We start from the raw sequence: 20814 nt of genomic DNA, 5'->3' as shown, positions 1-20814 counted from the left end.
CACACCACTCAACTGTCATTTTTAGTATTCCACGGATGCTGCGACTCTGCAAAGCTGAAACAGTAAAAACAAAAGTTGTCCACTGCCTCCGTATTGAGTGGTGTGCCCTTGAAAATGCGAGTGAATTTAGTTTTGGATTTTGTGACGCTTGTATTCTGTATTCTGAACAAACTTCTACTTTCATAAAAACAATCACTTTTAATTTTCAAGAAGAGATCAAATCCCCCATTGCATTCTTGCGGGCAAACGCCCACTTTTCAAGAAGGGATCATATCCACAATTGGCTTATCCCGGCAAGCGCCTACTTTTAAAGAAAGGATCACATCCATCATTGCCTAAATCAGGGCGAGCAACTACTTTTTAGGAAGGGGTAATATCCACCAAGGCCTTAATTCGAGCAAACGCCTTATTAAAAAAAAAAAGAAGGCGTCCACCATTGCCATAATCCGGCCAAACGCTCACTTTTAAAGGCGGGATTACATCCACCATTGCCTTAATCCGGACAAACGCCTACTTTTAAAGATAAGGAATCACACCACCATTGTCTAAATCTGGGCGAGCAACTACTTTTTAAGAAGGCCGGGCAAATGCCTACTTTTCAAGAAGTGATCACATCCACCCTTGTCTTAATCCGAGCAAGCGCCTAGTTTTAATGAAGAGCTCACATCCACCATCGCCTTCTGCCGAGCGAACACCCTGATTTTAAGAAGAGATCACATCCACAATTGCCGTAATCCAAGCAAGCGTCTACTTTTAAAGAAGGGATCACATCCACCATTGCCTAAATCTGGGCGAGCAACTACTTTTAAAGAATGGGTAATATCCACCATTGCCTTAATCTGAGCAAACGCCTACTTTTAAAAAAGAGATTGCATCCATCATCCGAGCAAACGCTCCATACTCAGCAAAACAAAACAAACATTATGCCATATCTCCGTTTTGCCAAATGACCCTCACTTTTGTCGCTGTAGGGTAAATGATATATTTTGGACATGTACATATTTTGGACAAGCCTGAGCATCCTCGATCAATTTTAGATAATGTGTAAGGAAATTTTTATCGAAAGTATGTTCATTGCATACTTTTACCTCAACTCTAGCGGCTCCTAATGAGAATTCAAAAATCAACTATTATTTATCTTTAAAATTACCTAAAATGTAAAGCTTTCTACCAAAGTGCCTGCTGGACGCCAGTATGCAGGAGAACATGCATTATGCTCTTCGTAACATGCACCTGAAACACGTTTAAATTGGTTCAAACGGCATTCTTGAGGTCTTGCGGCCAAAGTTTGATTGTAATTGAGATACTAACATATTCCAATCGCTTAACATGAACTTGAGACGGATGAAAAAGGAGTGACCAAAATGAAGTTATGTTTTTATGCATCAGACATTTATTGGTCACCCCATGTACAGTACATGGATGAACCATTAATTGCCAACTTTCAGGCTGTTTTCAATGATATCGATAAGATTGCGAAACAATGTTAATTTCTGGTTTAATCTATGTCAGTTAAGCAAATAAATGCATTTAAATGAATGTGGATACGTGTAGGTAAGTCATACCATTGAGATCTGTAGGTGGCCATTTTTAAATTAGAAGAAAATTACTCTGTCCAAAATATATGCATTTTCCATGGCGAAATTATATATTTGATGTCCAAAAAGAAAATATTTCAGTTCGCAGTATATCACAGTTTACACCTAGTAAACGTAATTTACTCAAAAATTGAGCAATGGAGACACAAGACTAATCATAGGTTATGTATTTGGATGAACCTAGTGGTTTTCAATTGTTTTATACTATTCAATCTCGATATATTTTCTAATGAATGTCCTGCGCTTGTCCAAAATACATCATTTACCCTAGTCAATTATGCCAAATGTCAATCAATCACGGAGTAGCAACCATTGATATGTACAGTCAGTCTAAGCTAAGCTAAGCTAAGCTGTAGTCAATTATGCCAAATGTCCGTTATGCCAAATGTTTTTTATGCCAAATGACCTTATGCCAAATGACCCACTCCTTAGGCATAACCCGTCCCGGATTATGTGGAACAGTCTACTTGCCATGCATTTCCTGCTGCCTCGGAAAACGTTCCGAATTTCATGATGAATCTGTATAGCCGTTATTTCTGCAGCAAAAAAAGTACGGTTATTTGCTGATTTTAGCAATAAAATGAGAGCTAGGACATGATTTAATAATTCAATCGAGACTGCCTTGTTACTATTCAGTCGGTAGCTCTAAAGAGGTGATCGCCATGCCAGTATTAGAGATGGTCGGGTTTGGAAAATTAGAGCAATGTCGGTTCTGGGTCGGGTACGAGTTTAAGAAATAAAGTACAGTAGCCATTCGATAACTGCAACGCATTCTAGACGTCAAACGGTTGTCAACCGACGACAGATGCAATAAAAGTGCATCTAAATGTGCAGCGCAATGCAGTTTGACATCAGTTTGAAGTTTAGCGGTCCGATAACTGCAAAACTGTTGCAACTATCGAATTGCAGTTAAAAAGCATTGCAGTTAAATGACTTGCAGTTATCGAACGTCTACTGTATTGAATATTTTTTTATTCGCTTCTGGTCTGGTTCGGGTCTAGCTCGGGTTTAAGACTGCAAAAATTGTCGGGTACGGGTCGGGTTCGGGTTTGATAAGATTTTTCATTCCGGGTTTGGGTCGGGTCCGGGTTTGAAGGGAATTTCTAAACCGGGTTCGGGTCGGGTTACAAAATGTGAAACCCGACCATCTCTACAGTATAACTTAATTAATTTGGTACAGAATCTTCCAAATACAGGTCAGACTCGATTATCCGGAGTATCGACTTTATTTTCACTCCGGATAATCAAATCCTCCGGATAATCGAATCACCATAAAAAAATAAATCTGCAATTAAAAAATCTATGTTTTATTTTACTTGCAGTGGTGTAGTCTATTATTTAGAAAAAAAAACCCTGAATAATCCACCTGCGGCATCGGTGACTTTCTGGTGTATTATGAAAATACAGTGTTTTTGCCATAACTTTTGAGTCCATAGTCAATTTTCATTATAAAATGATAAGACAGGATTTCCATTTGAATGCAAGAATGGTTGAGAATACGCGCAAAAAAATTGGCGGGATTATTTGCGCTTTTTGTACAAAAAATAGTAATATGGCCATTACTCATTCTATGCCAACAACTCTAACGCAGACATTTATGATTATTGCTAAATATTAACTTTCAAAACCTGCAGCACATCCAAATTAACAACAAACTGCCCTACGGAAAACACACTGCACTGGCACGATTGTGACAGAAAATCGATACGATTTTGAAGCATTTGAATAATCTGGATCTGAACAACCTAGAAAATGTGAAAAAAATATAGATTTCCATGATATACGGAATCAAAAATATCTGAAGGTAGAAGTTTAGGCCATGACAATGATCTCAATCGGAAAGATATGAATCAGTTCCAGAATCCGAAATAAATTAGATATCAGAGAATGCCTCAAATCTGGAGCATTCTTAAATCTGCAAAGATCTAACAATCTACTAAATCAGGAAAACTTCTGAAACGTCACCATCTCCATTTCATTGCTTTCAAACAATGGTTGTTCAAACTGAATACTTTCAAAAGACAACGGAAAACGGACAATGTTCAGTAGTCCAGTGAGGATTATTTCGCTTATCGATGAGTTTCCACAACTAGAAGCGCACAAATCGAACAAACGCCTCAGAATACATCACATGTTACATACACAAACACAACTCAGTTAAACTTAAATAAAAATAAGGCATACCAAAACGATGAGATCTACAAATTATTTTTACTTCACTGAACAATATTATTTAAATTAACAAATATGCATTACGTTTTATACTTGAACACTTTTAACAAAACATCGAAGAAATTTTCAAGTCGCAAGCTAAATGCGTTTCTGTTGAAGATACAGAATTGTATTACGTAGTGAGATTTAGTGAAAGAATTTATAGGGTAAAAGTTCCGATAGCCGTGGGTGTTCCTATAGTTGCAAACAAACTAAACGCAGTAACCAACATTACCAGTCAATTAGTTGACCTGTCATAACACGATAGAGACAAAAACAATATTGGATTTCCACTTAAACTGGTAAAGTATCTTTAAAATATTTTTTTTTTCTCTCCCTATGCGCCAATAGTTGCGGTAGTGTTCTAATAGTTGCGAATCCCATATAAAACCTATGGGATTCGCAACTATTGGAACATGAATAACAAAATACCGCAACTATTGGAACACTGCACCAATAATTGGAGGATTGATTTCAGGTAACAAAAAAGGATTTTGATACAATTATGGCACGCTCTGGATAAAATTGAAATAATGAGCTTTCGGATGCACTCTCAAGGTAAGGAAAATGAAATATAGTTTAAAAGTAATCGAGAAATTAATGTTGGATCGTGCTTAGTTCCTCCACTATTGGGTCTTTTACCCTATGTATAAAATACTAGTTGACCCGGTAGACGTTGTCCTGCATAGTAGGCGAGAATGTGCGTTCCGAACTGCCCATGCAAAGTTCGCATAGGAATCACAATTTTAGTTTTTCACGATTTGCTCAACTTTACTCGTAATTTTCGCATTAGGAAATATATAAACCCGTCGGAAACTATAACGAATGTTTCTGCTGAAGAAATGAAAAAAATCCATCCAGCCGTTTTCGAGTTATGCGGTTACGAACACAGACCATTTCATTTTTATATATAAGAGAAGAAGAAGAAGATGATTGAGTAGAGTTTGAATGGGATTACTAAGCGGCGCAGCCGAATTCTTTTATGAGTGAAAATTGCAATTATTAAAAATTAATTTCAAAATTTCGCGAAATTCCGTTTAATTTCGTTAAAAGTATGATTTTTCTGTCGAAATTTTTAAATTTAACTATACGAAACGAAATTAGAAAATCAGATTTCGCCATACTCAAATTCCACGGAACTTCGTTTCAAATGCCCTAAAACGAAATTTTTCGAAATACCGCATATGCTTATAATTATTAGGGGAAATGACGGCTTCGTCAGGTTTTGTTCTATTATTGTCAGGGGGGGGGGGGGGGGGGGGTTGACCAAATTTCATGAAATTTGGCCACAATATTCTTTGAAATGCAAAGATCGTTATGGCCAAATTTGAGCATAATTTGTTATAGAAAACCCCCCTGACAATAATAGAACAAAACCTGCCAAAGCCGTAATTTCCCCTAGTTGATTTATTAGATTATGGATCACGCAGATTTGTATAATCCACGGAATCTAAAATATCTGTAGATGTTTTGAAAAACTTCTGAATCAGAATCTAAAAGAAATGGGTGATCGCGCACGGGTGGACCCTTGATTCTACGTTGTGATTTTTGTGGTTTGAATAAAAGAACACCAATTTAAAGCCATCCTGCCATGGCAGTGGTCAGTGATATAACTGAGCAGTTTATTGTAGTACGGATGATATACGCATAAATGTTCATATAGTTTAGATCTACAGATCTGGACACTACACTTGCACAAACAATGGGATATCAGAAAACCTGAAGCATCCTTAAATCTGCAAAATCAGGAAAACGCATGAAACGTCCTAAGATTGAAAAAGACAATTTTACCGTCTTTAACTGTAGCGGAAATCGAACCACCATCTTATACTAAAAATCCAAAGATTTTAAAGAGCTAGTTTCAATTAAATCGAGTAATTAGCATCATACTGGATGTTGTGGAATAATGAAAGAAAAATCTTTTTTGGTGCAGTTTAATATGCTTTTCAAATTTATATTATATAAGGTAATATGAATGACTCGAAGTCGAGTGAAGTACGAGACACTGAAGACGGACTGTTGAGGTCGAAATACGTGTCAGTCAAAGGTACAATAAAGTAGTAGAATTAAATGGAATAGTACAATCTCGTCTTATGACAAGGGATTCCCAATATATTGAAAACGGTTACTAATTGCTGGTACGCTTAATCATTATAATGATACATTTAATTTCCCCATACTAATTTCCATAGATGCTTGAAACTGCTTGTGCTAGGTAAGTTTTTCCCCAAATCAGCTCAAATTTTGGAGGATACTAAGAACATGAGACCCAATCTAATGAGCGTTGTGGAGCAAAATCGCTTTTTTGAACCACCCCAATACCCATAATGTATAAAAAAAATTGTATTCAATGGTTATATTAGGCTAATTTGCAGACCTATTTTTGTTTTATAAGTTTTGATGGCCTCTTATTCCGAACTATAATTAAATCTGGTGTTTCAGACGTGTACATAAAAAATACATTTCAAATCACAAAATATGTTTATCTTTGTCGGCTTAAACACTTCGTAGACAACATCCTAGTTGTAGCAATTGAACCCACTGAAGAAGAAAATTAAGGATAAGAGGATCAATGTTCCGTCAGTATAGTGTGCCAACTAAACCAGAAGCAACCATCGTTGGCAACTTTCGTTTCTTCGCCAAATACAACTGTCAAAATCCAACTACTACAACCCTTCTCAGCAATATGTCACCAGCAACTGTCACCGACAAAATCCTCTACTCTCAATCCGATAACCGATGCTTTGAATATATATCATATCCTGTCCAATATCCCTAACACACCCTTCGTATTGACCTCTCCCGTTCCAATTGAAGTAAATATCCCCTCCAGCACTTGTACGGCCACATGTCCAGCGGAACTTCATTGCTGTCGTCTTATTGCTTCACTTTCACATGGCCCAATGTGGAGCGATTCATCCCGGGGAAAAAGTTATTCGTCTCCCGTTTTGTGGCTCAATTTCTTCAAGAAACGTCGCCAACCCACCCGCCCCAGGATCCAGTTCCACGGTTCACAATGTATTTATTTTATCCCTGTCGCTGTCATCATCATTGCCTCCGAATATCCTCGTCGTATTATTATTGTTATCGTTTATTTCGCATAGCATAGGCCACGGACTGCCGTTGCTCGTTCGCTCGCTCGGCGTGACGCGGCGGAAGGAAGTCCAAACAAGCCCGGCACTGGCACCGGTTATTATTATTTCAACTTTTGTAATAATAATATATTTCATCATCCCTCTTAAATAGCAATAAAAATGAAAATTTTATTAAAAGATGTCTAAACCAGATGTCGCCATATAATCTTTTTTGCTCTCTTTCTTTCTCTTGCCGGTGGTGGGGGACGCCCATGCTACTCCCTCGCAAGTAGGACGCCGAGAATCACGCAATTCAGCAATCGTAAGTCGCAATGTGACTTTTTGGAAACCGTTACTCGGTAACTTGGGCCTTGCACGTATGGGTGAGTCCCGGGGTGAGTTGAATTGACTTGCGTTTTTTCTTTCGTGAAGGGAAAGCTTTACATCCCTCACTACCTTCCTAGTGTATAGGATTGAATTCAATTAAGCTCCAAGTTAACTGGAGTAGCATACCACCAACGAAAGCATACGTTTGTTAGTTGAATTGAGAACGTAATAAGGTGCGGCAAATTTTCTGATGGAACAAAATTTGTTTTTTTATCCTTCACGGTTTATTATTCACGTCATTATAATGTCACGATGTGTTAACTAATTGAGTTCCCGTTATTTATAGTAAGTATTGTTAGGAATATATGCGTTTCGAGTTTTCCATGTATAATTAGAGTAAAATCATATAATGTCTATCCTGTAGCGATATTTTAGCACGGAAGAGTGGACTATACCAGACGGTATTCAACTGCGGATCCGTCGTTTTTCCAATCCAAGAAAGTCGATATTTTCCTGGGCGTCGAGACTTTCTTTGAGTTCTTCGAGACCGGACGAAGAATTCCGATTCGGTTGTACAGTTTGTTGTGGCTCATCTCCTACCAAAACCCTTCAAATAGGCTGCAATTTCTCAACTATATCCAAATTTGAAAACACTGAGTAGTGTGAGGTCCTGGTCATGCGAAGAGGTGGAAGATTTGCTCCATAAAGGAATATGTCGCTACACTGTTCCTCTACCCAAAAGCAAAGACGTGTTTTCTAAGCAAGTTACGGGACATCGCATTCCGACGTCTTCCTGGAACCGAACGCAGACTGGCAGGGGATCACGGAGAAAAAAGTGTAGTAGAATCAACCATATTCTGCTTCAAATCAACAATATTTTTGCATTGATTTATGAATAACAATATTTTTGGTTGATACAATCACAAATAGGGTTGAATCAACCATACGCGATAGTTGATTCAACTCTCGTATATATTTGTTTCAACCATGCTTTTCAGCTGTCACTGTCAAATAATACATCAGAAAACAACAATATTCATGGTTGTTTTTACTTTCGAAAATGCTGCGAGACTACTTTATCGACACTACGATGACATCAACAAAAGAGAAAAATGTGACAGAAATAGAATCGAACTATTTGCATGGGTAGTGAGAGTAGGTGAGAGTCATCCACCATACCTCTGCCTCATGCTTACTTCTTGTAGATAGGATGATTTATGTTGATCACTTTATACAGTTTTTCCATATTAAGAAATGGTTGTCAAAAGAACGATATTATTATTGTTTTAATCATGCGATGCAGGATTGAAACAACAATATAGCTGTATTGAATTAAGTAGTAAATCAGCGTTGAAACAATACCTTTGAAGGTTGAAACAACAATGTCCACGTTGTTTGATGCAACAATCAAAATAGTTGTTTCAATCGTACAAAATTCTTCTGCGTGATGCCATTCATGGACGAACATTTGGAGTATTTTTTTATAGTGTTTTTTTTTCAGTGTATGACAAGTTCATCACTTAATTTGAAGTTGGGACACATGCGGAAATTTAAAGATGATTCTAAGGAGCCATCCAAAAGGTGTTATTTACCCCACCATACGGTAGTGAATGAGGCCAATACCCCCACCAAGGTCAGAGTGGTCTTCGATGCTTCTTGCAAGATGTCAACCGAAGTTTAAAGTTTAATGATACACTTCTGGTGGAACCAGTTGTGCAGGAAGACTTGAGGTCTATTATCCTATGAAGTCAGACTAAACAAATTCTCCTCGTCCGATAGCAGGGAAAATGTTCAGACACATCCTTAGTACCCAAAAGGATCGACCTTGCAGTACAAACTCTACCGATTCACAACCCAGGAAGAAGTTACGGTGAATGAGTTAAACACCGTGACTTACGGAACAAAACCAGCTTCCTAGCAACTCGCACGCTTCAGTAGTTGGCTACTGATGAAGAATCCCATTAAAGAGGAGATTTCAAGCTTAGAAAGTGGTCCTACAATAAAGCTGCAGTTTTGGAAGGCATTCCTGCAGAAAATTTGGTGATTCAGAACAGCTCTGGCGTTGATTAATATCCAGCACAACCTGAATGAAATTTTTGTCGATCGCTGTTCTGTTATTCCAAATGCAGTTTCGGTGGAACTGCATTGTTTCTCAGACGCTTCTGATAAGGCGTATGGTGGCAGTGTCTACCTTAGAAGTCAAGACACGGACGGAAAAACTATGTTGTGACTATTATCACCCTGATCCAATTTGGCTTCACTACAATGTCAGACGATCCCACGACTTGTGCTTTGCGGTGCGCTTCTTCTATCCCAATTGTACGAGAAGGTTCAAACATCTTCAAGGCTGTCGGTTCCAGCATACTTTTCGACAGATTCAACATGTGTCTTACGTTAGATAACTGCGCCACTCACGACATGGACCACATTCGTTGCCATAACCAGACCAGATCCAAGCCATAACAAATGGATGGATTTGGAAACACATGCCCGGAATAAGCAATTGTCCCGACCCAATATATCGAGGACTGTCACCCGAAGACATTGTCCAAAAGGAACTTTGGTTGGATGATCCGAGTTGGCTGCAGAATGCTTCAGAAATATGGCCTGGTGGAACCACAGAAGTTCTTTAAGTAGGAGAAGAAGAAAGACGACGGACTGTCGTGGCGTGCACCGTGTCACCCATGGCGGATTTCAGCGCCATGTGTCTCAGCAAGTTTAGTTCGTACTCAGATCTCATTCGTCGAACTTACGGTTATTCAAGCTTCTGCGAGTTTCAAGAGAACGGCGATGTGAAACGGTTTCCTGAGTATGCAGAAATGAAGGCAGTAGAACAAGCTATAATTCAAAGCGTGTAGCGAGAAGTCTTGCCTTTGAGATGGTTTCAGCCCTAGATTCGAAGAAAGAATGAGAGCAGGAGAAAGGATGAAAAATTCTGAGAAATTCGAAGATACTGAACACCCAGGAGTGATACCGGCCAGGCATCAATTTACTCGAATGATAAAGGAGCATTTCCACAAAATGATCTTGCACGCTGGCCCACAATTACTCTTGGTAGAAGTTCGACAACAATTCTGGCCTTTTGGTAGGAGCGAAACATCGATGTTTCCGATGCGTACTAAACCGTCATTAGTTCATTAGTTCAGCAGTTTACGGGTGACATGCCATCATCACGCTTTACTGTTTTCCGTCCATTCACCAAGACCGGCGCACTATTTTGGATCCGTCTATATTCGCCCAGCACCTTTAGGCAGTACAGGCTTACTTAACTGTGTTTATTTATTTAGAGCTTGTCTTCGATCTTTCTAGAGGAACGTTTCCTACAAGCCATGAGACGATTTATTGCACGTCCAGGAAAGTCGTCCGATATTTATTCTGATAATAACACAAATTTGATCGGCGTCAGGAATCAACAATCCGAACTTTTGTGTATGCTAAAGGACAACCAAGGCAAGAAAATTGAATACTGTGTTGTTTTTATCCCGCCGGGTCCGCCACATTTTGAAAAAAAACGGACAGAGAAAACGTTGCCACATCGGAAAATTATTGCACACTGCTAGCACAGATCGAAGTCTGTCTTAATTCCTGTCCATTGGTTCCAATGTCCCCTAGGGGTACCTTCAATGGCCCTAGAGCAGGGTTTGCAGAAATCGCTCTCAATAGATAACGAACAACGATAAAAGAGAGGCAAAAACTGTTCCGAATCATAACAAGCCATGATAACAAATTTATCAAACTTGTATACAATTGCGAAAAAACAGAATCGGATAGGCAGCCCCCATAGAAAAATGGTGATTTTCGCTTTGTTTCCGCTCCTTTCGTGTTGGTTACTGCACAGCTGTGTAGAACAAGTTGAAATGCATCATCAGAGCCAGTGCTCCCCACATTTTGAGCTTTCTAAAAGAAATTTATCATGGGGTATAACATTCCGAATCAGTTCTCTATCATGACAGCTTGCGAAAAAAAGTTTCTCGCGTTATGCTACATATCGTATATGTACACAGAGATGATAAGTGAGAGACTTGCTCTTTCTTTTTAGGATTCAATCCCTGCCCTAGAGGGTACTCCTCCTTTCAAGAGGCTCGGAAGCCTCCTTTCAAGAGGCTCGGAAGCCTCCTTTCAAGAGGCTCGGAAGCCTCCTTTCAAGAGGCTCAGGCCTCCCTTTCAAGAGGCTCAGGAAGCCTCCTTTCCAAGAGGCTCAGGAAGCCTCCTTTCAAGAGGCTCAGAATGCCTCCTTTCAAAAGGCTCAGAAGCCTCCCTTTCAAGAGGGATCGAAGCCTCCTTTCAAGAGGCTCCAGAGCCTTCTTTCAAGAGGCTCAGAAGCCTCCTTTCAAGAAGCTCAGAAGCCTCCTTTCCAAGAAGCTCAAGCCTCCTTTCAAGAAGCTCAGAAGCCTCCTTTCAGAAGCTCAGGCCTCCTTTCAAGAGGCCTCAGGCTCAGCCCCCTTTCAAGAGGCTCAGGAAGCCTCCTTTCAAGAGGCTCAGAAGCCTCCCTTTCAAGAGGCTCAGAAGCCTCCCTTTCAAGAGGCTCAGAAGCCTCCTTTCAAGAGGCTCAGGCCTCCTTTCAAAGAGGCTCAGGAAGCCTCCTTTCAAGAGGCTCAGGAAGCCTCCTTTCAAGAGGCTCCAGAGCCTCCTTTCAAGAGGCCTCAGAATGCCTCCTTTCAAGAGGCCTCAGAAGCCTCCTTTCAAGAGAGCTCAAGCCTCCTTTCAAGAGCTCAGGCCCGGAAGCCTCCCCTTTCAAGAAAGGCTCAGGCCTCCTTTCCAAGAAGGCTCAGAGCCTCCTTTCAAGAGGCTCAGGAAGCCTCCTTTCAAGAGCTCAGGCCTCCTTTCAAGAGGCTCAGAAGCCTCCTTTCAAGAGGCTCAGAAGCCTCCTTTCAAGAGGCCCAGCCTCCTTTCAAGAGGCTCAGAAGCCTCCTTTCAAAGAGGCTCAGGCCTCCCCTTTCAAGAGGCTCAGAGCCTCCTTTCAAGAGGCTCAGGCCTCCTTTCAAGAGGCTCAGAGCCTCCTTTCAAAAGGCCTCAGAAGCCTCCCTTTCAAGAGGCTCAGGAAGCCTCCCTTTCAAGAGGCTCAGGCCTCCTTTCAAGAGGCTCAGAAGCCTCCTTTCAAGAGGCTCAGAGCCTCCTTTCAAGAGGCTCAGAGCCTCCTTTCAAGAGGCTCAGAAGCCTCCTTTCAAGAGGCTCAGAGCCTCCTTTCAAGAGGCTCTGAAGCCTCCTTTCAAGAGAGCTCAGGAAGCCTCCTTTCAAGAGGCTCAGAAGCCTCCTTTCAAGAGGCTTGGAAGCCTCCTTTCAAGAAGGCTCAAGCCTCCTTTCAAGAGGCTCAGAGCCTCCTTTCAAGAGGCTCAGAGCCTCCTTTCAAGAGGCTCCAGAAGCCTCCTTTCAAGAGGCTCAGAAGCCTCCTTTCCAAGAGGCTCAGAAGCCTCCTTTCAAGAGGCTCAGAGCCTCCTTCAAGAGGCTCAGGAAGCCTCCTTTCAAGAGGCTCAGGCCTCCTTTCAAGAGGCTCAGGAAGCCTCCTTTCAAAGAGGCTCAGGAAGCCTCCTTTCAAGAGGCTCAGAGCCTCCTTTCAAGAGGCTCAGGCCTCCTTTCAAGAGCTCAGAAGCCTCCCTTTCAAGAGGCTCAGAAGCCTCCTTTCAAGAGGCTCAGAAGCCTCCTTTCAAGAGCTCGGAAGCCTCCTTTCAAGAGGCTCAGAAGCCTCCCTTTCAAGAGGCTCCAGGCCTCCTTTCAAGAGGCTCAGGCCTCCTTTCAAGAGGCTCAGAAGCCTCCTTTCAAGAGGCCCAGAAGCCTCCTTTCAAGAGGCCTCAGAAGCCTCCCCTTTCAAGAGGCTCCAGGCCTCCTTTCAAGAGGCTCAGGAAGCCTCCTTTCAAGAGGCTCAGCCTCCTTTCAAGAGGCTCAGAAGCCTCCTTTCAAGAGGCTCAGGCCTCCTTTCAAAGAGGCTCAGGCCTCCTTTCAAGGCTCCAGAAGCCTCCTTTCAAGAGGCTCAGAGCCTCCTTTCCAAGAGGCTCAAACCTCCTTTCAAGAGCTCCAGGCCTCCTTTCAAGAGGCTCCAGAAGCCTCCTTTCAAGAGGCTCAGAAGCCTCCTTTCAAAGAGGCTCCAGGAAGCCTCCTTTCAAGAGGCTCAGGCCTCCTTTCAAGAGGCTCAGGCCTCCCTTCAAGAGGCTCAGAGCCTCCTTTCAAGAGGCTCAGGCCTCCTTTCAGAGAGCTCAGAGCCTCCTTTCAAGAGGCTCAGAGCCTCCTTTCAAGAGCTCAGAGCCTCCCTTTCAAGAGGCTCAGGCCTCCTTTCAAGAGGCTCAGAAGCCTCCTTTCAAGAGAGCTCAGAGCCTCCCTTTCAAGAGGCTCAGAAGCCTCCTTTCAAAGAGGCTCAGAAGCCTCCTTTCAAGAGGCTCAGAAGCCTCCTTTCAAGAGGCTCAGAGCCTCCTTTCAAGAGGCTCAGAGCCTCCTTTCAAGAGGCTCAGGCCTCCTTTCAAGAGGCTCAGGAAGCCTCCTTTCAAGAGGCTCAGGAAGCCTCCTTTCAAGAGGCTCAGAGCCTCCTTTCAGAGCTCAGGCCTCCTTTCAAGAGGCCTCAGAAGCCTCCTTTCAAGAGGCTCAGCCTCCTTTCAAGAGGCTCAGGCCTCCTTTCAAGAGGCTCGGAAGCCTCTTCAAGAGGCTCAGAAGCCTCCTTTCAAGAGGCTCAGAGCCTCCTTTCAAGAGGCTCAGAGCCTCCTTCAAGAGGCCTCAGAGCCTCCTTTCAAGAGCTCCAGGAAGCCTCCCTTTTCAAGAGGCTCAAACCTCCTTCAAGAGGCTCGGAAGCCTCCTTTCAAGAGGCTCAGAGCCTCCTTTCAAGAGGCTCAGGAAGCCTCCTTCAAGAGGCTCAGAAGCCTCCTTTCAAGAGGCTCAGGCCTCCTTTCCAAGAGGCTCCAGAAGCCTCCTTTCAAGAGGCTCAAGCCTCCTTTCAAGAGGCTCCAGAAGCCTCCTTTCAAGAGACTCAGGCCTCCTTTCAAGAGGCTCGGAAGCCTCCTTTCAAGAGGCCTCCAAGCCTCCTTCAAGAGCTCAGAAGCCTCCTTTCAAGAGAGCTCCGAAGCCTCCTTTCAAGAGGCCTCAAGCCTCCTTTCAAGAGGCTCAGAAGCCTCCTTTCAAGAGGCTCAGAGCCTCCCTTTCAAGAGGCCTCAAACCTCCTTTCAAGAGGCTCAAGCCCTCCTTTCAAGAGGCTCAAGCCTCCTTTCAAGAGCTCAGAGCCCTCCTTTCAAGAGGCTCAGAAGCCTCCTTTCAAGAGGCTCGGAAGCCTCCTTTCAAGAGGCCTCCAAGCCTCCTTTCAAGAGGCCTCAGGCCTCCTTTCAAGAGGCTCTGAAGCCTCTCCTTTCAAGAGGCCCCAGAGCCTCCTTTCAAGAGGCCCAGAAGCCTCCTTTCAAGAGGCCCAGAAGCCTCCTTTCAAGATTCCAGGAAGCCTCCTTTCAAGAGGCCCGGAAGCCTCCTTTCAAGAGGCCCGAGGCCTCCTTTCAAGAGGCCAGAGCCTCCTTTCAAGAGGCCCAGGCCTCCTTTCAAGAGGCCCAGAAGCCTCCTTTCAAGAGGCCAGGCCTCCTTTCAAGAGGCCCAGGCCACCTTTCAAGAGGCTCAGGCCTCCTTTCAAGAGGCTCAGAGCCTCCCTTTCAAGAGGCTCAGAAGCCTCCTTTCAAGAGGCTCGAAGTCTCCCTTTCAAGAGGCTCAGAAGCCTCCTTTCAAGAGGAACCCTATGCAGCACACATGTTTCACATAGGTTACTGCAACTGTTTTGTGACCAGATCTGGTCACAAACAAGTTGCTTTCAGCAACCATTTCTGTCTAATTTGTGTTGCTCAGGAAGCCTCCTTCAAGGCTCAGGAAGCCTCCTTTCAAGAAGCTCAGGAAGCCTCCTTTCCAGAAGCAAGCTCGGAAGCCTCCTTTCAAGAGGCTCCAGAGCCTCCTTTCAAGAGGATCAAGCCTCCTTTCAAGAGGATCAGAAGCCTCCTTTCAAGAGGATCAGAAGCCTCCTTTCAAGAGGCCCAGAAGCCTCCTTTCAAGAGGCCAGGAAGCCTTCTTTCAAGAGGCTCAGAAGCCTCCTTTCAAGAGGCTCAGGAAGCCTCCTTTCAAGAGGCCCAGAAGCCTCCTTTCAAGAGGCCAGCAAGCCTCCTTTCAGAGGCCAGAGCCTCCTTTCAAGAGGCAGAGCCTCCTTTCAAGAGGCCCAGAAGCCTCCTTTCAAGAGGCCAGAAGCCTCCTTTCAAGAGGCCAGGCCTCCTCTCAAGAGGCCAGAAGCCTCCTTTCAAGAGGCCCAGAGCCTCCTTTCAAGAGGCTCAGAGCCTCCTTTCAAGAGGCCTGAGGCCTCCTTTCAAGAGGCCAGGAAGCCTCCTTTCAAGAGGCCAGAAGCCTCCTTTCAAGAGGCCAGGCTTCCTTTCAAGGCCCAGAAGCCTCCTTTCAAAGCTCAGGCCCTCCTTTCAAGAGGCTCCAGAGCCTCCTTTCAAGAGGCTCGGCCTGCCTTCTTTCAAGAGGCTCAGAGCCTTCTTTCAAGAGGCTCAGAGCCTCCTTCAAGAGGCCTCAGAGCCTCCTTTCAAGAGGCTCGGAAGCCTCCTTTCAAGAGGCTCAGAGCCTCCTTTCAAGAGGCTCAGGCCTCCTTTCAAGAGGCTCAGGAAGCCTCCTTTCAAGAGGGCTCAGGCCTCCTTCAAGAGGCTCAGGAAGCCTCCTTTCAGAGGCTCAAGCCTCCTTTCAAGAGGCTCAGAGCCTCCTTTCAAGAGGCTCAGAAGCCTCCTTTCAAGAGGCTCAGGAAGCCTCCTTTCAAGAGGCTCAGAAGCCTCCTTTCAAGAGGCTCAGCCTCCTTTCAAGAGGCTCAGAAGCCTCCTTCAAGAGGCTCAGGAAGCCTCCTTTCAAGAGGCTCAGAAGCTCTCCTTTCAAGAGGCCTCAGAAGCCTCCTTTCAAGAGGCTCAAACCTTCTTTCAAGAGGCTCAAAGCCTCCTTTCAAGAGGCTCAGAGCCTCCTTTCAAGAGGCTCAGGCCTCCTTTCAAGAGGCTCAGAGCCTCCTTTCAAGAGGCCTCAGAGCCTCCTTTCAAGAGGCTCAGGCCTCCTTTCAAGAGGCTCCAGCCTCCTTTCAAGAGGCCTCAGAAGCCTCCTTTCAAGAGGCTCAGAGCCTCCTTTCAAGAGGCTCAGAAGCCTCCTTTCAAGAGGCTCAGAAGCCTCCTTTCAAGAGGCTCAGAAGCCTCCTTTCAAGAGGCTCGGAAGCCTCCTTTCAACAGGCTCGGAAGCCTCCTTTCCAAAGACGCGAATACCTCCATTCAAGAAGCTAGGAAACCTCCTTTCAAGAGGCTCGAAGCCTCCTTCAAGAGGCTCAGAATCCTCCTTTCAAGAAGCTCAGAAGCCTCCTTTCAAGAGGCTCAGCCTCCCCAATAAACCACATATCGTATAACAAACAGCAAATAAAGTCGCATTTGCGTCCATCAAAATCTGAATCGCATTGGATATCAAACCTTGTCAGATTATTGGCAAAGGATGTTGTATTGAATGCATCGTATACGATAATTTTTACCGTAGTGAAAATCAATCGTAATTGTGTGAATAAAAACTCGTAATGACTAATACTCCTTGCAATGTCCTATATGAGTGCGAATGAATGTCTATACGAATCGTAATACAATCGAAATCACTTCAGTTCAAACGGCTTGTTGAAGTTTCAAGCAGTTGTAAAGATATAAATTGTATAGTTTATGTTGGGCAAAAATCCAAACTAGTTCAAGATGTACATTATGGTGCAGTGGTAGAGTATCCGCCTGCAAATCTAAAGATCGCATGTTCGAGTCTTGGTGCTGGCAGGTTTTTTTTTCATATTTTTATGTATAATCGTAATACTGTTCTCATGATGTCAGGAAAAATCGTATAATAAAACTCGTATGTACATATATCGCCTCCACTTTGGTACGTATATAGCCAATCTGTGCATTATATACGATTAAGTTGGTTCTTATACAATAACCTATATCAAGAGATATAGGTACCAGAATGTTGACTGGGTCCTTTCAAGATGCTCGTAAGCCTTCTTTCAAGAGGCTCAGAACCCTCCTTTCCGACGATCCACATCCGTGGTCCTGAGTACTTTCTCAAACCAATGGGTAACCGAGTATGTGCCGAGGTCGGTCCAATGATTATGGGTGGAGAAAGCTTCCGGATCAATGGTGCCCCAACGCCTCGAAGCCGATCCCTTGAGCCACTTGGCCTTCTGCTTAAGCGTTGAGCCATTCAGCTCCACCTTGATACCGGACTACTCGGATAGTCTTTGGCGGTGGATCAATATTCCCCGGTGTCACCGTCACCCCTCGTAACCAACGCCACGTTCTGGGGCTACGGGCTCGCCTGTGCAGGTACCACCTGAAGTATCCGTGACCTGTTAAGAGCCAAAGTTTAGCTCCCCTTCAAGTCTGCTAATCCATTCCGACACATTTGAGACTAGGCGATGGGTCCACTTGCCCTTAGTCGAGTTGTCCTACTCTCTCTGTCATTCATTACCATTACTGCCTTGATATTACTCACGCTCCTAAGGGCGTAGCACTTCCCGTCTTCCTTCACCACCAGTTTGATGGGCATCAGGGCCTGCGAAAGTACCAATGCCACCTCACGTATCGATATGGTGCGATATGCGCTGATGGCTCTCAGACTCATCAACTTATGAGTGCTCTCCAGCTTTCCGGGCGTTGCAGTTTGCGCTCAACGCTGACACCAAGATTAGATTTCTGTTCCGCAGTAATAAAACCGCCACGCTTTGCCAGCAGCTCTGCGCTTGCTGGAGAAAATCTTAGATATGTCTTCTATAATCATAAATAGTGCCGCTATCACTGCGTCGACGCACTTGCGTGCGTAGTCCATATGACTTTTTGAAGCTAAACTTATTGAAACCAAAGCATCACCCAAATTGTTTAAGAAATCTTTCGAAAAGATGAGGTCGCACATCGATCTCCGGTTGTTGGCAACTATCATCTCCGTTTTATGATGCGCCAGCTGTGGTTTACCTGCCGCGCAACGTTTCTTGACGAGACGGATCGAATAGACTGCAGAATCCCACAAACTTGACTCTGGCAGGAGCTTTAACCTCAACACACCGTGGTAAATCAAATTCCACAGCAGTGGACCCATGATACTTCCGTAATCTTAAAAAGTGACGTATACGCCATTTTTCATAGAGCTCTTTAACAGAAAAATGGCAAACATGCATGTTGTAATTTGGCTGTTACGTCACTTTCTCATATTATTTAGGATCGATCATTTCTAAAATCAAAATGGTTTAGGAGTGAAATTTTATCCTTTCGGCAACAACATATTTTTACGAGAAAGACCAAACAGGCTGAGAGGCCATTTTAATTAAATGAACCTTCAATGTGTATTCTTTTAAAGAAGTCATAAATCAAATTCATAGAAAAGTATAATGAAAATCAATTATCCTTGATTATTATTATTTTTATTGAATTCAATAAATACCCAACACACCTATCGATTTCCCAACGCACCCTTATAAGCTTAACCAACGCACTGCAGCATTTTACCCCCAATCCATAACGACCTCGCAAATTGATTCCTAAACGGCGACGACATCGTTTTGCCCCTTGAGGATAAAACGATTAGCCCTGTCTTTATCTGGCTCTGGCCCTTGTTCTACTGCCACCGATATCATACAGCGCCGACCGTCTGCACCCAGTCTTGTTCGTATGCTGTAGCAGATGCTCGCCGTCGTAGTCGTTGTCGAAAAAAAAATGCGCTTCGACTTCCTCCAGCCGCAGGCAGAGTCATGGTCCGTAATCGCCAACCCTCTCGGTACTTATGCACTGTATCAGGTTTAGGTTATGGTGGCCTACGCAGCAGGCAAAGAAATTGAGTCTGCGAAGAACGTCGTTAGCTCGAATCCGTACCACTACTGGCCCGCAGTCAGACGGCGATTGATTCGGTTTTATTGTTGATATTGAACGAGAGTGAGTGGTCTCTTCATTTTTCATTATATCGCAATTATATGCATGAGTCTGGAGGAACTGGTGCCTGATGGCGTCGGAAGAATCGCAGACGCATCACCTGCCGCCGAATTCACGTTTGAATGACCTCTCTGGTTTTTCTTGGGTCACTAATTACCGCTAGACGACGTCGAATGGGATGAATTTCATTGGTGCCCACATCGATGGGATTCAGTATTTTCTATATGCTGCGGTAGAAACCGAACGATGCTGAAGATACTAGCATTTATTGTCATCAGTAGGGTTGCTAAACCATTTAAAATATTAATTATCTGACTCTTCTATATAAATTAGAATCTACTAAAACGAGAATGTTGTGTTTTTTAATTTGTTTTTGTTATTAAAACGTTAAAAACTGCTGATAAGCAAATTTCATCTGCTTATCTTATTTCACGGATATTTCGGCTTCTACTGATACTTATCTTTGGCATATTTTGCATTAATAAACTGAACATTAACTTCAAATTAGTTAATTTGCCATCACTCCTGCCAACAGAAGTCATTATATCTCTTATTCCATCAAACCCGGTCCTGTCGCCGCAGTGTCTCCGTCCTGGCCGAAATCTCTTGCCAATAATAAAAATTTCATTTCATATTTCACGCAATCGTCAGATGTTGGCAAGAGGCGAGACGAATCTGCCACCAATGTTGTCTATGCTTTTGTGCTGCCGGATCGCAACGGCACCGAGGGAGTCGGAAAAAATCTCCGTCATCATAAGCCATGCACTGAGTGACAGCTTGGAAGATTCTAATTGAAATCCCTCTGCCCGAAAAGGAAGACCCCAGAGCGAGGGAAAAAACAGGGAAGAAATGCTGGCGCACAATTGTATAATTCAATTACGGTGCAAGCGAAAACTTCATGCAGTGCGGCTGCTGCATACTTCAATACATAAACTCCGGCCGCCCAGAGACCCAGAAGTGAATTGCAGATGATGTATGATGAATAATTAGATTGATGATGTTACGGTCGTCAAATTAGTGTTTTTGTTCGTGGCGCGCAACTTTTTGTGCAGATTCTAGGAGTTAATATTCAAACAACTGAACCGAACGTGGTAAGAGGCCGAGCGGATGCTTTAGAGAGCTCACACAGCTCTCGCTCGGCTCATGCGGGTTCGGTGTGGTGATGCAAATAAAGGCATAATCGCGCACACAATGCACAACGCTGGAAGTAAGTTGCTCATAATGAGGCGTAAAATTGCGAAAGATTGATTGTTCTGCATTGTTTTGCAGTAGCGTGGTGACAGGAGTCTGGACTCTTCCATGAAAGCTAACTTTCCTCGTTAAACGGATGCTAATGGATTGCGGTGGTTCCGGGAACGTTTGAAAATTTGAATATATGAATGTGATGAGCGGTTGTGAGGAAGTGCTATTGTAAATAGCTGTAAAGCATCAATGAAGGAAGGTTGACTATGATTTTTGTGATAATTGCAGGCTTTAGAATAAGTTCAACTGTCTATAGTCTATATAGTCTATAAAATTATTATATACTTTGGATTAGCCTCTGCTACGATGTTCTGCTTTGGGATGCAATCTAGCGCTTATTTGCAGGTTCCGTTTTAGCCCCTACTTAAGGTTTAGCAATTTCCAGCCGTACTAATGTTTCTGAATTTCAATTGCTATCAGCCTCTGGTGACACTGGACAAT

Source organism: Armigeres subalbatus, chromosome 2 (genome assembly GCF_024139115.2).
Source record: "Armigeres subalbatus isolate Guangzhou_Male chromosome 2, GZ_Asu_2, whole genome shotgun sequence".
NCBI classification, from domain to species: Eukaryota; Metazoa; Arthropoda; class Insecta; order Diptera; family Culicidae; genus Armigeres; species Armigeres subalbatus.
Note: the sequence above shows the minus strand (reverse complement) of the source record.